The sequence below is a fragment of the Dermochelys coriacea genome, chromosome 15 (genome assembly GCF_009764565.3).
Source record: "Dermochelys coriacea isolate rDerCor1 chromosome 15, rDerCor1.pri.v4, whole genome shotgun sequence".
Classification (NCBI taxonomy): domain Eukaryota; kingdom Metazoa; phylum Chordata; order Testudines; family Dermochelyidae; genus Dermochelys; species Dermochelys coriacea.
Window position 1 is genome coordinate 7,994,752 of NC_050082.1, and position 17,017 is coordinate 8,011,768.

At 41.4% G+C, this 17,017-nt stretch overlaps 1 long non-coding RNA gene across 1 annotated transcript in view; it reads right to left on the reverse strand.

Moving 5' to 3' along the window:
- LOC122456753 overlaps positions 1-8,779 on the reverse strand; it is a 38,333-nt gene extending 29,554 nt beyond the window's left edge. The window contains exons 1-2 of the long non-coding RNA XR_006275790.1: positions 8,483-8,779; positions 6,881-7,042 (exon numbers count right to left, since the gene is read on the reverse strand). This is a non-coding gene — a long non-coding RNA (uncharacterized LOC122456753). The remainder of the gene's footprint in view (positions 1-6,880; positions 7,043-8,482) is intronic.
- Between the last annotated feature and the right edge of the window lie 8,238 nt (positions 8,780-17,017).

Consider the following 17,017-nt stretch of genomic DNA (forward strand, 5'->3'; position numbering starts at 1 on the left):
GAGCCTTGTCTACCATATAATTTAGTTTACCCATTTTTCAACTATAATGCAGCTACACTGGCTCTACCACAGGTGTGATCATTGTTTCCGACAGGACTTAAGTATCTTTACTGCCATGTCATGAGCTCAGATCAGGCTTAGATAACACAGTGGTAGAATGATGCTGTGCCACCTATCTATAATATAAAACTCTAGAAAAAAAGAAAAGGAGTACTTGTGGCACCTTAGAGACTTTCACAAGTACGCCTTTTCTTTTTGCGAATACAGGCTAATATGGCTGCTACTCTGAAATCTGTCATAAAACTCTAGGACGGTCACTCTGTGTATGCAGTGCTGTTGTAGCCATCAGTCCCAGGATATTAGAGAGACAAGGAGGGTGAGGTGATATCTTTTATTGTACCAACACCCACCTTGTCACTCTGTCTGTATGTCACTTTAAAGCCTGAAATGTCTGTTGCATTGAAGTGACAGAAACAGATACAATGTGGGAAGCAGTTATGTTGATCCAGGCCTATCATTTCATTGAGGAGTTTTGAGAACATCTTAAGCCACTGGATACTCTGTACTGAAGGGAGCTTGCAAGGAGAGAATGCACTCTGATAGAGTGGGAAGGTTGGCTCTGTTTACAAGGGGGTTTATGAAATGTACATAAAACTCTTGTGTGGTGAATCTCAACATCCATGTACTGCTCTGGGAGGTAAGGGTGTGGGGGAAGACTGCATTATAAATCATCTAGAAATAGAAATCTAGAGGCTAGGTCCATCCATCCCCTACTGACTATAAACACATAGGTTTATAAAAAGCTATCAGGTGGCAGGATTTTGAGGGGTGGGGGTGGGGATTGTGCATGGAAAACTACCAGATTACCAGCTTGCAAACTCAGCATCAGAAGAAAGAAAGAGGAAAACTCCCAGCGTTGGGCTTCAGCTGATACTTGATTGCAGGTATAAACATTACAGGCTGCATCAGCAAAGCTGCAGAGAGCCAGCCATAAACCTCCCAAGAGGGGGTTTAAAAGGGAAGGCTGACATGGCAAGTTCAGAGCCAGCGTGTTACTTGGAGACATCCTGAGCAGCTAAAAATATACAAGCAGTCTTTATGGAGAAAGCCAATGGGAAATCTCTTCCCCTTCCCAACTCAAAAGGGTGGGGGGGGGGGGGAGGTAGGCAAAGGCATTGTGGAAAATCCCAGAGAACATCCAGTTTATGGAAATTTTGTGTGTGTGTAAACAGGTTAGCCACCTATGCTATTTGGCGTAGCAGCCGGCCACTCCACACTTCTAATACTGGAACGGTTGTTAGATGTAGGAGGGGCTCATGGAAATCATCCTACCATCACCTTTAATGACCTCTCTCTACTTGATCAGGTCATGCTCCCCTCATAGCAACTAGTAAAACTTTATCCCTTCTGACCCCATGAGTATTAACTTCCTCTATTAAAACTTCTACAGTTCCTTCCATTCGTTTGAAAAAGGAGAACTAAACTTCACAATATGCTTGGGATGCAGGTAAGAATTATCCCCATTTTACACATGGTGAGACAGACATACAGAGAGATCCCAGACATACAGGGAATTGCCCACAGTCACATACACAGTCTATGGCAAAACTGGGACTAAAAACGTAATCCTGAGTATCAGCCTCCTGCTTTAACTGCTACACTACATTCCATCCCACAAATAGCCAATACATTAAGAGGAGCCATGGCTAGAATATGTTACTGGAGAGGGGAGGGCAAAGCAGTCACTAAGGTCAGCTTTTTCAAAAGGGCTTAGCACCCAGCAGCTTCCATTGAGAACAATGGGATCTGCTGGGTGCAGAGCTTTTTTGAAAGTCTGGCTCTATTTGTTAGTGCCGGCCACTTTTGAAAGCCTGCCTGAACAGCAGTGGAAAAATCTGGCCCCAGAAGGGGAGCTCTTTTGCTCAGCTGGCAAATAAACTTTAGACAAGGTATAAAAAAAGAAGGATTTGGCTTGCAGAGTTTTTATTAATGGTGATAATGCAAGAGCGAGAGAGAACCAAGCTTGTCTTTCAGATTCCATTCTGAGTTTGTAGAGCTGGCAACTGTGGGTTAGAGGAAGTATTTTCTACTTGTAAATGGAGTAAATCTGATCTGAAGTCACTCAGCCAAACCTGGAATCGCACAGCATTGTTATTTAATACACAGTCACTTTTCAGAACAGATGCCCACTTTAAAAGGAACCCTCAATCATTCTCTATAACAGGTGAGGTGAAAGTGGAGGTCAGTTGGCATTAGTTATAAAAGGGTGAAATTGCCTAGAGTGGCAAGCACCCTTCAGATAAGCAGTTCTAATTCTATCTAATTAGACAGGAGCTATTTTTAACCTATTTGCTCTAATGCAGAAACCCCATGGAGAGTGCAGGAGCCCCTTAAGGCCTTTTTTATGCATCTGCACATTCCAAAGATTCAGCCAGTCTGGTAGCTTGTGCCAGGACTCAAAGAAAACCCATCTTCCTTTCAGCAGCCAGAGATGTTTCCACCAGACACGCACACACACACACACACACACACAGAGGGAGAATTGAAAGGCAGCAATTCACAGCCCAAACTACTGGAATAGCTGGGAATGATATTGTGAATATGCAGCCTCCTTTATTTGCTTTAATTACCTTTGGTGGTAGACTGTGATAAGGGAAGTTCAAGCTTTCTGTTATTACCTAGGTTTTTCCTAAAGTACCTATTATCACAGTACCTAGAGGCTATACTTTAGGACTTGGTAATTCCACTGAATACAAGTCTATGAGACATCACAATATAGCATCAAGTGAGATGTCAGGATATCTTATGATATAAGAAGTAATTTAAAATTTAGCTCATGTCAGCTGTGGGTTGTACTGGAAAGGAGTGTACACCAGTGCCTCAAGCTAAGAGGAGTCAGTATTGCTGGGATCTACTGCCACTTCTGCACAGATTCACGAGTATGACCTTGAGCAAATCACAGCCTCTTAGTTTAACAGCCTATACAATAAGGATAATACCTACCTCACAGGTGCTGTAAGACTTAATTCTTGAATGTTCATAAGATGCTTGAGGTCACTGGCTGAAAGGTGCTATAGAAGGACAAAGTATTACTATACTAGCTAGGGCTACTCAATAGATTTTAAACTGTGGTTAGAAAAGCCCCAGGGTGAATGTACTGCTAGGAAACTTAACACGGCTATGAGAGGATCATGCTGGGATGGTAAGACCCACAGAACAAAGTCCAGAATGGGGAAAGAATAAGGCTCTGAATAAGAATGACTCTCAGGACAATCCTCAAGTTATGAGAGCTGTATAACTATGGAATCACATACCTTTTGGGCAGTTTTGCAACAAGCAAAACAACCTTCATGGTTTGAAGTGGTCCTGGAAGGATATTCAGCCACATCACTAGTCTGTTCATCAAATCCCCAGGACTGGAATAATAGGGAATATGATAAGCCAGGAAGTAGGTGCATTGACAGAGCCTGGGGAGGGCCCAATCAGGATTTGAACAGCAGATATCTTTACAGATCAAGACAAGGATGCATTAGCCTAGCCTAGCCAAGCCAACCAGGAGAAGCATAGACTGAACTTATCTGCACTATTCCTCATTCTAGTCAGAGCTGATAGTCCCTCTTTTCCACAAATTCACTCAAGCTCTAAAGTCACAGTGTAACTGGAAACTGATTCTGAATATAAGACTATATCCCTTCCCACACTCAGCAATTCCCTTAAAGAAGATTTCAATCCTTGTGTGCCTTCACAGTGGTTTCCTTGGAGTCTCAGCTGTTCCAGGGAAAGTAAATAGGGTTTTAAATTAATTATCAATTAAAATGAGGTTAATCAGCACCAAGCTAGTCATCTATTATCCTTGTAAGTGAGACAGTCCCATCCTCCAGCAAAACCCACAGAAGGAACAAGGCCAACAAGACTTAGCAATGAAGCCTGTTCCCTCATGACCTTTGCTATGTTTAGGAAGAGCAGCTAAAATAAGCCCTAATCCTCAGCCATGCCACACACTGTCAATAAAAGCTATATTTAACTCTTTCAGTGCTCTATAGATGTACAAAGAGTCTGGGAAGCAGGAATCCCATATTGCCCTGTAGAGCAAGTTGTTATACTAGCTGTTACATATTAAATGGGTGCAAAATCTTAACATCCTGGCACAAAAGGGGTTAATGTCACCAAGGCCACTGTACCCCCCCGCCATCCATTCAAAACATTTCACTAGGTAAGGCAGATTCACATGCTCTGGCTTTTTTGACCCTAAGTGGAGAGGCTGACTCAGAAATGCACCTGAAAGCACTGCAATTAGCTATAGTCCTTCCCTATCAGTGGTTAGGGCATTGAGTTAGGATTTGGAAGAGCTGGGTTCAAGTTCCTGCTCTACTAGGGACTTCCTATGTGTTGTTAGCAAAGTAACTCCATCTCTCTGTGCTTCAGTTCCACATTTGTGAAATGGGGTTATAATGCTTCCCTACACCAGAGGGTTTCAGAGTAGTAGCCGTGTTAGTCTGTATTCGCAAAAAGAAAAGGAATGCATCCGATGAAGTGAGCTGTAGTTTACGAAAGCTTATGCTCAAATAAATTTTTTAGTCTCTAAGGTGCCACAAGTACTCCTTTTCTTTTTACATCAGAGGGGTGTTGTGAAGATAAATATATCAAAGGTTCTTAAGTGCTGTGAGATTTACTAATGGAAAATGCTATATAAGAAATAGGTATTATTATATTATTCCTTCCACATTTTTGTTTAGCATAGTGATTCCCCAACTCACACCAACAGGCTAGTGGTAACTAGTCAGAAATTAGGTGGCACCTTAAAGACTAACAGATTTATTTGGGCATAAGCTTTCATGGGTAAAAAACCCACTTCTTCAGATGTTTTTGTGGATACTGACTAACACAGCTACCCCCTGATACTAGTCAGAAATTGTGAGGGCCACACCTAACTTGCATATATTTACCTGCCATTTTAAATAAAAAATGAATTAGTGCAAAGCTCAGAATATTTGTTTGGCCCTGTTTCTTCATTATTAGATAAACATGAATTTTTACTGGTGACATTTCATGAGCTATGAAAACCAAAAGCCAAGACGTTCACCAGACTGCTTCAGAGGAACAGCTGGCATGGGCTATATGGCCTATGAAAATTGTTTATCAGTGCAAACTGCACATCTGTAGTCGGGAAAAGTTTTCTGAGAAGTCACTTAATTGCTGTGTCTCAGTTTTCTTATCTGTAAATTGGGGACAGTGCTTCCTCTCATAGGGAAGTTGTGAGGTATATAATTTATTAAGCTTAAATCTTTGAGATTGTCAGGAAAAAGGTGTTAAAGATTGGGCTTGATCCAAATTTCACTGATGTCAGTGAAAAGATGCCCATGGGCTTCAGATGGCTTTGGGTCAGGCCTATACTGAACCAGTGGGTGGCTGCAAGTGTGTTAGAGGCTGCCTTACTTAACCCTTGTGCTGCACTTGGCTTGATCTAATATACACCTCTCAGCCTCCCAGGCTGTCCTTGGAAGTTTTGTGCTCGTTGAAAAGAAAGGAGAGGGAGATTTTCAAAGACACAAATGAGGGTTAAATGCTCAACGCCCATTGACTTTAATGAGAGCCGGTCACCAAATGGCTCTTTGTGCCTTTAAAAATCTTCTCCAGAATCTCTATGGGACTTTGGAGTGTTCTGAAGCCAGAGTGCAGCGGCATCTCTCTGCAGCACTGGGGTAGAGTGGGATCCTTGTATTTTCCATAGCCTGGTTATCTCCTGCAACTGCTCATTCCATTCTAGCCCAGGAAGCAGAATAGAAATAGCCATTCTTCCTCTCTTTAGCATCCCTTTGACCTCTGTTTCCAATGTCTTTTTGTCCCTATTTTAAAACAGTCTATTAGCAGAGAAAATGCATGCATGTACTCGACTTCACTCTCAAAATATATATTAAAGAAACAAAATAAGAACAATTTGTTCCAATCTGGTACTATAAGTCATTAGCGGGAGGCTCAGCTGTCACTGCCCTAATAGACTTGATGCGAAGAGCTTCCTGCCAAGAAGTGCCTTGTAGTGCTGAGGCCTTCCCTTTGCTGAGGCTGGGAATGGGGTTATATGTGAAATAAATGGGGTTAATCTATATGATTCAGAGAATGGTGTACCAGAGGACTCATAAAAGCAACAGAGTGCAAGACTGAAAAACCTTAATAGTCACCTATGCACAAGGTTAATCTGACTCTTATTAGTGATTACGAGATGCTATGGAGAAGCCTTGAGGGGCAGAGCCTTAGTGAGTCATGAAGTGTGTACACAATGGATATGGAATCAATTAACAGGATGGGAAGGCAGCAAGGTCTCTGATTTCTCTACCACAGCACCTTTACCCTGAGGAGGGGAGGCAAAGGCAGAAGAAAAAGAGAGAGAGATTATAGTTATAGGGAAGAAGGCCATGTTGGACCCAGAGTTCAAACCTGGTTGAGGTCACAAATGAAAGCTAGTTTGGTAGCTTTAGTCTGGTCCATAACTATTCTATCTTAGATTTTATACTGACATCCATCACCATAGCATCTGGGTGCCTGACATATTGCCAAACCATCTCTTGACTAGATTTGCTTAAATGACAGCCTCTTCTCAAGAAAAGCCCAAGTATGGAATATTAAGAATGCTGCAGGTCAAGATTTAAGCATGGTGGGGGTAGGGAGAGAGATGACCTTATTAAGGGAAGCAAAGAGGTGTTGCCGAGCTCAGGACTTGCACAGCAGGTGTTTCTCCATGGCAAGAGACAGATGCAATAGCAGAGTAGTATTCAGTGGAAGTTTGTACGGTGCTGGCTTATATCCAGTTATAGTAATTCTCTTTCAAGAGTCCTGAATTGGCACCTCAACATTTAGCTAAGAGGCAGAAATATACACCTACCTCCTAAACAGTTTGATTTGCTCTCCGATGTCAACCAGCCAGCATTGCTCTGGGAAAGGCAAGAACTGGAAGGCAGATGTGCACACCTGGAATCCCACTCAGTTACGTGAATTCCTATATCCAGTTACTTTCTCAACAAGTAGACTTGTAAAATGAAGCAGCCTTTTCCAAGGCACAAGTGATGGGTGGGGGCAGGGAGAGTATAGTCAGCGCCTCTGGTGTCCAATCTCTTCATTTTTGTTTAATATTTCTATTTAGGTCTTTATACCACATATATCATCTTTGTACCTGAGCATCCTGATATCTCAGGGTGTACTTAACTTCTTTGTGCATTGCAACTGACAATTGGAGAGGGCTTCTCCTTGACTTCCAAATTCCAGACTTCTGAGTGTGGGCTAAAGTATACCAAAGAAAAAAGGAAGTGATACTAATCCCTATTTATCTGGGGTATACTTGTAAATTCTTGTCAATACACACAAATTGAACTGCTTTAACTATACTAGTATAGTTAAAAAAGCATCACTCCCCTAGTTTGGAGGCAGTTATACTGGTATAAAGGTGCTTTATAGTGGTATAGCTTTTCCCATATGGGAAGGGGAATGGGTATTCTGGTATAAGTCATCTTTATATTGGTATAACTGCTTCCATCCCAGGGGTTGTACTTTAACCCTTTCAGGAGAAAAGTCACCAGAACTCTTACACTAGTCCAAAAGCTGCATGTAGACAGAGCCCAAGGAATAGAAAAGAGTCTAGGCACTTGGAACGACCAGCCCATCAAAGTAAGTTGAGTCATTGCTGTCTATTGCTGTGATGAGGAGTGTGGTGCCCTCTCGTGGTGCAATGTGTGCATCTTCAGAAATATCACCCTGCTTGGAACTTGACTTTTTGCAGTTATTTTGTGTGCATTCTGAAATAGCAGTTGCATAAACTGGCTGCCAGTCAGGCACTCAGAATTAAAAGGGCAGAGTTGATATCCCCACTAAGGCACACACAGTCTGGGAGAACAAGAGAGAGAGAGAGAGAGAGAGAGAGTGCACATTTTGCAGTACTCTCGAGTCCCCCTTCTCTGATGACTGGAGTGAGTTTTGGTGGGAAACAGAAGAAGCCTCTTGCAGCCCACCTCAATCAGAACGAGCATTACTGTGATGCAGAAACAAAGCAGGAGAGAGAGTGCCTCCAATCGCCTTTTGGCTAGTTAATGAGTGGTATTGATGGACTCTGAAAGGAAGCCTTGCCTAGGATACTGGTTCTGTGAGGTGTGTACAAATGGAGGGAAGTGGGTGCTGAAACCTCCCAAAGGATGCAGAGGAAATAACAAGAGGAAACAGCTGCCCCAGTAGGTGATTAAACCTAAGCTCTCTAGCTTCAAATCACAGCTCACTCTACCACTTGAGCCAAAGACTAAGTATGTTACACCAGGCTGTTTGTTGCCAGGCCTGTAACTCCCATGAAACAAGTGAAGATGTACCTACCTTTCAGAGTAGCAGCCGTGTTAGTCTGTATTCGCAAAAAGAAAAGGAGTACTTGTGGCACCTTAGAGACTAACAAATTTATTTGAGCATAAGCTTTCGTGAGCTACAGCTCACTTCATCAGATGCCTACCTTGAGGGCCTTGACAACTGCATATTTACAGAGCTGAACATGTTGGAACCTGGTTCCTCGCTCCCCATGATGCATAAGGTATCTTCTTTAGGCTTTCCTCAGGCTTGGAAAGGAGTGCCCACTATGACAAGTCCTTCTTCATTCCTCAAGCATGGAATGAAAATGATATGGACTAGACAGATTATGGAGCATGTGCAATGTCTCTTTTCCAGACTCCATTCACAGCCATATCACCTTGTGCTATGATGCCATCTCTTCTCAGAAGGTAAGCAGATCTTCCTTAGCTGTCTTCCATAATGATATCTGTGGGAGATGGAGACTATCAAATGTTCTAAGGAAGAATTTGTCAATGGAAGATATCAGAATTTGGCAGAGCATAAAGCTACCCCACGGGTCATGAGTAACGAAGTAAACAAGATTATAAACGTTGGGAATTTGGCTACACTACAAAGCTAATGGCATGAGAAGCAACTTCTAGTTTCCAGCACAGCAGAATAATGAAACACTAAGATAAGAACATTGGATAATGAATTGTAAAAAGGATAAACAACTATCGTATATATATGACTGTATAATCAGAAATAAAATGCTTTTACCAGCAACTGTCTCAGTTGTGCTGCAAGCCAGCCTGCTAACAGCAACAGATATCCTGCCACCTACAAATTAAGTGTTGCTTGAGTTGCCATCTTTTGGATGAGATGCAATACCAGAAGCCCTGACCCCTTCTCGTTATAAAAGATCTCAAAGCAATTTTTTCAAGGGTAAAAACGTTGACTCTGGTGGTCCTGATCAAGTTAGGTAGCTACATTCTGTCTACCTACATTTCCACAGAATGTTTAATATTATATTTCATTTCCCTGATTTAAATTGTTGTGTAAGTGGGGTGAACTATAAAATAGCAGGTGCCTTCCATCCCCGAAGGGGCTGAAATGGTTCATTATATATCCACAAGAATGGATTACTCCCATTGTCATTATTTGATTCCACCAGAGGTCACTAGCAAGCTGTGCCCTGTTTCTCTGCTAGAGACACAGGCAGGGGCCCCTACTATCTTCTCCATGGCACCGGGAGAAAAAGCATCATTGGACCATCAGAGATATGACTAAGTCATATAAGCAGCATCCAAGTAATCCCACTGCACCACCAACAAAACAGTGAGGCCAGGTTCCTACAGGGAAATAACAGACATAGCACTATAAAAATGGGATAATTTATCCTACTGAAATTGTAGAGCTTTCCCATAGAAGGTCACTGGCAGGCATCACTCACAAGGGGAAAAATGGAGGGTATGTTTACAAAGGAAAAAAAATCTCATGCATAAAGTTTCTTTAGCAATGAGTACATGGATTGTACATAATAGCTAAAACAGTCCTACTTGGATGACTATAAAGGCAACTTCTAGATGACTCTTGCTTCAACATTGTGGTGGCAAACTGATTTAAAAAGAACTGAGTTGGCTGTTGCCCAGGACTTTACAGCTTCTACATAACAATTCGGGGTGAGAAGGCGTTAACGGGGTGTAAAATAGAAAACCAAATAGTGACCAAATACTATGAACTTTGTTATATCCTTTGGATCTGCTGAAAGGGGACATAACCCTCCATGTTTCTGAATTTAAGTCAACCAATAATTGTTAAGAAGAAAAGGTTCTTGGGGTTTGTTTATCCCCAAAATACCTACTGTAGAGTTTGTTGCACCTCTTCTAAAGCACTGCAGGTGAAAATATACTAGACTAGATGGATCCCTTCTTCAGAATAGTGATTTCTGATTTTCAAATAGATTCTCCAGTTGCATAAATCAGTCATGTTATACTTTGAGACTTCTATATATTGGGAGCTGAAATTGAATGCCATTTTTAAGGTGTAATATTAGGTCAGCATGATGTTTTTTTAAAATTCCTCCATAATAAGAATGTTATTCAGGTTAGTAGTGTAATGCAAGTAGTATCTCACCATATGGATTGAATGATAGCACAGTGCTGGGGGGCAAGCTGGGGATCTATGGAGGTAACAGGCATCTTCTAAGGGAAAGTGTGTAATGAATGTGCTCTATGACCACATTGCCACAGGACTTCATTCAAGCTTTCATTAATAGGTTCTGGCCTTCTTGAGTATGAAAATCTGACTCCAGGGTGGGACTTTGAAGAGCACCTCAGGGACTCAGGAACACAAGTCCCACTGAAAGTCAGTGTGGGCACTTAGGCACTTTTGAAAGTCTCACCCCAAGTCTAAGTCAAGGCAGTGCAATCTTCCTGACTCTACAAATGGCTGGAAATACTGGAGCTGAATTCACGTATTAATCATACCAGCAAATTAACATGGACAGCTTAAAATATTAGCATTAGTTCTTGCATTGCTGCTGGGACGCAGAAGGGTGGAACTGAGAGTTGTTGCAGAGAAGGAGGTGCAAAGGGAAGAAAGGAGGAGAGACAAAAAGCCAGGACAAAGGGAAAAACACAGAGTAAGAAAGATGTTCAAGTAATAGGAACACAGGGCAGAAATAGCAGTGGTCTGGAAGGGGAGCAGACTTTTCCCACTGAGTGATACCGAATGCAACAATGTAGTACTTAACAATAATAAATAACGATAAAGACTTACAGGTGTGATTTTCACAGTCACTTAGGGAATTCAGATGACGATTTGCTAAAGGGATTTGGGTATCCAATTCCCATTAGAAACTGGGTGTCCAAAATCTTTAGACAGCTTGGAAAGTCTCATATTAAAAATGTAGTTCCTGCATAAAGACCAGATTCTACCCTTGATGTTTGTGCAAACCTCACATTGACAGCAGTGGGAGAAATGCTGTGGATTAAGGCTAGCATGTACTCCTCAATATGTAACCCAGGAACAGCAATTAAAAGTAGTATTTGGCCTTTGCCACAGAAGTTTGATGCTTCTGCAATTGCTCATCACTACACTTTGGTTGGTTGGTTTTTTGCACTTTTAATGTAAAAATAATGAAAGAACATATGGAATAACAATGATTAATTTGCTAGAGACCCAAATGGAAAAAGAAATCAGCTTGCTTTAAAAAAAGACATTTCTTTCTCTTCTCTTCTTCTCCTTCATCAGAGTGGATGGCTTCACAAAGGAGGAAAGAAATGCTTCCTGAAAGACAAGCCATAGTCAAATGCTCAGCCTACCATCTTCAAAACTTATAGAAAATCCTGTGCATTGGAAGCGCACCTTAGAAGAAGGCATTTAGGGATTGTCTATACTCAAACTGGAACTGAAATAACTAAGTCAGTTTTAAGACACCCTTAATCCACAGGAAGTGCATCTACATACAGACTTGCTCTGAAATGAGTACAGATGTGTATTAAAATTGACTTAATTATTTCAGTGAGGCAAGGTGGGTGAGAAAGTGTCTTTTAATTGTACCAGCTTCTGTTGGTGAAAGAGACAAGCTTTCAAGCTACACAGAGTTCTTCTTCATGTCTCTTTCACCTGTAGATATAAAATATATTACCTCATCCACCTTGTCTCCCTCATATCCTGGGACCAACTGCAAACAATGGAAGATATTTAATTATTTCAGTTCCAGTTTGTGCGTAGACAAGCACTTACTTTTGGAGCCCCAGTGGGAAAAATAAAGGAAACTTGGCTCCAAACAAGATAGCCAGCAAATATTTAGATATGCTCAGGATCCTACTAACTTAGAAGATCTGAAACCCATGAGGCAGAATCACTTACCTCATGCAAATAATAACAGGAAAAACTCAATGACATTCATCATTTTCTTTTAAAATGTCAAACAAAGAATGCAAGACTGATAGCCCAGCAACATTGCTGTTGCCATCTGTCAGCAACTCATTTAATCAATGGAGACATTCCTTCTAATAATACTCTGGACTCCATTTAATTTCCATTACATCATTGTTTTCTCTTGGTAAAACTGCACACTGCTTACGTCTACCAAAAATACTTTAAGGATAAGATCTCCCTCTCATTCTCCATCTTGCATCTTTCTCCTACCATTTATACTTTTAGTTTCACAGAGTTTAATGTGTATCTTTTGGGTGAGAGCTTTAAAACTAAAGTCCTGTCTGCACTATATAGATCTTGAAGATCCCATGGCACATTTATTTTTGAGTAGCAATCTGCACGAGATTGCTTGGCTAGGATTCCACCCATGCACCCTTCTCAAGGTGTGCTGGTTACCAAGCATCTTTCATTCCCTCCTAAGGTGGCGGCATTTCAGGGACACTATCTAAATGTGCAATATTACTATTTTTGGCACGTCTTCTATTCTTGTGTTCTGAGATTTCCCCCCACCCCCCACCATTTACACACCTTCTTTACCCTAACACCAGGAATCCAAGTTAAACTAAAGTCCACATGAAGAAGAAAAATAACTCTAGGCTGAAAATAATAAAAGAAAATAATCTATTTGCTGTTTTGGCCTTTCAGGCTTTGGTGGCTTGTATGAAAGCAAATAAAACAATCTCCTTATTATTTGAAGCATGGTAGATTGTTCCCATCAGGAGATGAGCAGTGGATTACTGGTATGAAGATTGGAATGATGGCTTCTCTTGAAAGGTTATCAGCCTCTTCAATTACTTGCCCTGTACGAAATGGATGCGAAGAAAGGGATGTGCAAAAGCAATAATGGATCTTGATTGTGTGGGTGATATCCTCTAATACACAAACAGTCTAAAATATGAGGCTAAATATAGGAGGAATCTCGTCAGAAGGAATGGACGGCAGAGAAGGAATTAGAATAAGCAAAAAACAAACAAACAAAAAAGCCAAATTAAAACAGATGTATTATTCATTGAAAAACAGCTTTTATGATGAATTCAGGACTTCTTATCTATTCTGACCTTATCCAAATAGTTATAATTTCTTCTGGAGAATTGAGTCACATGACTGCAATTCCCAAATTCAGTAGCCAAACTTATAAGTAGCCTACTTATCAGCCATGGATTTTTCAGTGTTTAATCCAGTAATTAAAGAGTCAATTATCTCCCATATATAGACACAGATTAAACTGGATTCCACATATAGCTGCTGTGTTCCCACTTGCTAGTACACAAATAGTCAATATGTGGACCGTAGGCCAAATCCAGACCACCAGACGCTTTTGGTTATTAATCAGCTGAACATGAGCTCCCAGTACAATGCTACGACCAAAGGGCATTATTCTGGGGGAGATTTCTGGCCTGTGCTGTACAGGAGGTCAGACTAGATGATCACAATCGTCCCTTCTGACCTTGGAGTCCATGATTCAGTCTCAGCAGATCACCAGATCATAGATTGTAAAGCCAGAAATGCCCATTAGATTGTCTAGTCTCACCTTCCGTATATCTCAGCCCATTGACTTTCAGCCAGTTAACTCTGCATTGAGCCCAATAACTTGTGTTTGGCTAAAGCATGTCTTCCAGAAAGACATCCAGTCTTCATATGAAGCAGTAGGTTGGCAGTGCTGGGGTTTAAGAGCTTTTCCCAAATGATGCTGTTCAATGGATGTCAAGTGCATGATGACTGGTATAATGTGTATTATAAAAGCTGTGTGCCGGTCTCCATTATGGCTTTGGCTGGACTTGATGAAAGATGCTCAAGGAACACAGTGACATTAGCTTTGTATCAGTGCCCCTTAGAGGTGAACAATTCCCCCCCCCCACCCCCGAGTTTTAGCAAAGTTTTGTATTTTAAGTAGTTTTTAAAAGAGGGGTCTGTCTGCCAATTAAGAATGATTGGTTTTAGATTACTTAATGTACAGCATTCAGTCCACAGGGAAAGAGTGCTTAAATTATTAATCACTATGAATACTTTTTTTTCCTGTGGCATAATTTTATTGTTGTATAACTTCATACCATTGCAGCTTTAGATACCTTCTATTTTCAGTTTCCCCAGAATCAAGTCCATCCTTCATTTTTCCAGAAGGTGCATCCCTGAACTCCACATTTTGAATGCCTTCGCATTCTTAAAGTTCAGCAAGGCTTAGAAGATCTGAACCTTTCAGACTGTAGGTAGAATTGGTGTATGACTTTGGGTAGTGTTTTTCTTCTTCACAGTAAGTCCTTAATATTGAAAATAAACAGCAGACTTTTTTTTCTTAGCACCATTGAAGCTGCCCACAGCTCCCAGATGGACAGTTGCAGACACCATCAACCATATACACTCTATCACACCATATACACTCTATCACACAACATCACCGACACTCTGAATAGCTCACGAAGCCTAAAGGTAGGGTGGGGAGAGAAAGCATTTCAGGATAGTTTGATCTTTGTCATTAAGATCTTTGCCTTTTCCCTGCTTTATATGCTCTAGGAGGAGTACTTTGGTTTGTTTGTATTTTTTTCTGTATGCAAAAGTGTGTTGTGCAAGGCAAGAAAGCCTTTGGGGGAAAAGGCCTAGTTACAAGCGCTGTGTGAACTGTAATGTCCTGAAAAATCCCCTTTCCGATGCCAGAGCAGGACTTGGAACAAACCCAGGTTTTTGCAGCAGCCACAGCAAAGAGCTTTTAGAGTTTAGTTAGCAGTGTGCAAATACACAGATAGTATAGACATGTTCAATAAAGCTGAGAGACCACTTAAATTCAAGAAGCTTACCATAGCCCACAACACTTGATTAACCGCTATAAGATTCTGTGAAGATGACAATTTTCATGTGCATGCCAGGGGGGATGGCTTAGAAGGCTAAGCTACAGGTTTGCAATGCCCTGCTCCCAACAACATCCATCCTTCCTGAGCTATTAGCATCTATGCTATTTACTGGATGGGGATTTCTGGAGGAGACCTTTTAAAATAAGAGACATTCTAGCTGTTTTGCCAAAAAATTAAAGGCCTTATCACCCCCCCCACTCTCACTGAAGTCACTGAAAACTACATCCGATGAAGTGAGCTATAGCTCACGAAAGCTTATGCTCAAATAAATTTGTTAGTCGCTAAGGTGCCACAAGTACTCCTTTCCTTTTTGCAGATACATACTAACACGGCTGCTATTCTGAAACCTGAAAACTACAAGTACTAATTGATCATGAAAACAGGCCTTGTTCCACACCAGCATGCTTCTTCTCATAGTAGTGAGATTCTTTTCTTTGTGGCCACAGGTCAGCTCTCTGTTCAGCAAAGGAACTGTTTCAGCTGCAGACTGCCATCTGGGATGGAGAGTGTTGCTGCTCCATTGCCATCAGCATCAACTGGGCATTTACCCCTTCAGCTCTGAACTGATCTGGGACCTTCCACAAAACCAGTAAGTCTACGGCTGTTGGTTTCTTTCCAGGCCCCAAAAGCCAGCCCTGGCTGGCTGTGAATAACCCATGCTCTGTAGAGAAGATCAGCAAGAAGCCTTTAATCCTAGTCATGAGTTTGCATCAGTTACATTTCCAAGGCTTTTTTTTTTTTTGGCGGGGGGGGAGGGTATATGAAAACTCAGATTATTTTTTACATTTCTAGGTTCCTCAAATGAGGAGCTCTCACAGCTGTGGGTGTGCAACGACTAGTTCTTCTTTCAACAAAATTATTGATATTTCTGCATGGTAGCATCTTTGCCCGAAGATTTCTCTACCTTCAGCGTTGAACAGCGCACCATGCATTTTCAGATATTACATTTACAAGATCAATTTAGATGAAAATGTATCTATTTCCTTTTCTTCCCACATCTTCCTCATCCTTATTGCTGGCTAAGGCTGTGGCACCTGTTTTATGCACAACCCAGAATAACTTTGTGTGGGTTCATTATTGTGAACTAAAGTCAGTCATCACTGAATCTCTTCTTAGTGATCACAAAACAACATTAATTTCCCCTCTGTCACTGTTCAGGACTTCGGTTAGAACCAAGAGTGCTGTAAATATTATGGAGGATTTGTTTCTTTGGATGCCATATACAGTAAACGCTGTTACAGCTGCTCCCTGGTGATATGAACTGGACTCCTCCTGACCTTCTGATTGTACTGCTGCTCCGTGCACGTCAAACTTGGGACAAACTCTGTTGTAAGGTATGTGCCTGAGCTGCTCCATAATAAATTTGCTTCAAGTCAGGGTGGCCATGTGATGTTGATGAAACCACAAATTCTTCTGTACAGTCTCACAGACCTGATCAGTCCTTAGTCACACCAGACGGATCACCAATAATGCAGCTGAATAATGAGTTGTGGGTCAAAAATATTGTGTGTGAAAACAAAATTTGGAATTTAAGATGAATTAAAAGTACAAGTTTAGTGCCAAACATCACTCTAATTACATTAAATAAAAAGCAGACTTTATTTTGAACTTATTGGTACAGCTGGATGGGGAAAAAAATTTTCATCTCATGAAAATTTTCAAAGTTTCAAAAAAGTGTCCCATTCTACATCAGGATGACGCAGAGTTGTGGGGTTTTTGGGGAGTGGAGGGCTGAGGAGAGTGTGGGAAGGGAGTGAAAGGAGAGGTGGCACAAGAGAGAGAGAAATAGTCTGCTGGTTAAAGCATGCACCTAGGATGTAGGAGACCCAGCTTGAAATACCTGTTCTGCCTGATTCAGAGCAGAGACTTGAACCTGCCTGTCCCCTATGCCACTAGGTTCTTGGCTATATGGGGGCAGGTCTCTC